The sequence below is a fragment of the Mandrillus leucophaeus genome, unplaced genomic scaffold (genome assembly GCF_000951045.1).
Source record: "Mandrillus leucophaeus isolate KB7577 unplaced genomic scaffold, Mleu.le_1.0 Scaffold310, whole genome shotgun sequence".
Lineage (NCBI taxonomy): Eukaryota > Metazoa > Chordata > Mammalia > Primates > Cercopithecidae > Mandrillus > Mandrillus leucophaeus.
The window spans coordinates 1,661,022-1,661,440 of record NW_012103255.1 but is presented as its reverse complement, the minus strand read 5'-3'; the positions used below and the strand labels follow the sequence as shown (position 1 = coordinate 1,661,440).

The window sequence follows — 419 nt, the reverse complement described above, 5'->3', positions numbered from 1 at the left end:
CCCAGAACTCCAGGTGAGAGCTGGAGAATATTCTCAAGTATTTTGTGGACTCAGTAATATGTTTAATTTATTGATATGCCACCTGCTTGCTTGCTGCACTATAGATAGGCCTAAAATCATTTGTATTTGATTTGTGAATGCATTATGGGACATGATTGTGGGGTTGAGGTGAAATGAGATGGAAAGGGTGAAATTTTACTGATTATATTAAACTCATTTACACATTCAATTCAATCACCTGACCACACTTTAAATGCCTTAAAAAATAGTAAATAGGGCCGGGTGCGGTGGCTCATGCCTGTAATCCCAGCATTTTGGGAGGCCGAGGCCAGCGGATCACCTGAGATTGGGAGTTTGAGACCAGCCTGACCAACATGGAGAAACCCTGTCTCTACCAAAAATACAAAATTAGCCGGACA

General features: G+C 41.5%; 1 protein-coding gene across 1 annotated transcript in view; it reads left to right on the top strand.

Annotated features, from left to right (window-relative positions):
• Window positions 1-419, top strand: part of LOC105544869 (GON-4-like protein) — a 40,591-nt gene that overhangs the window by 3,078 nt on the left and 37,094 nt on the right.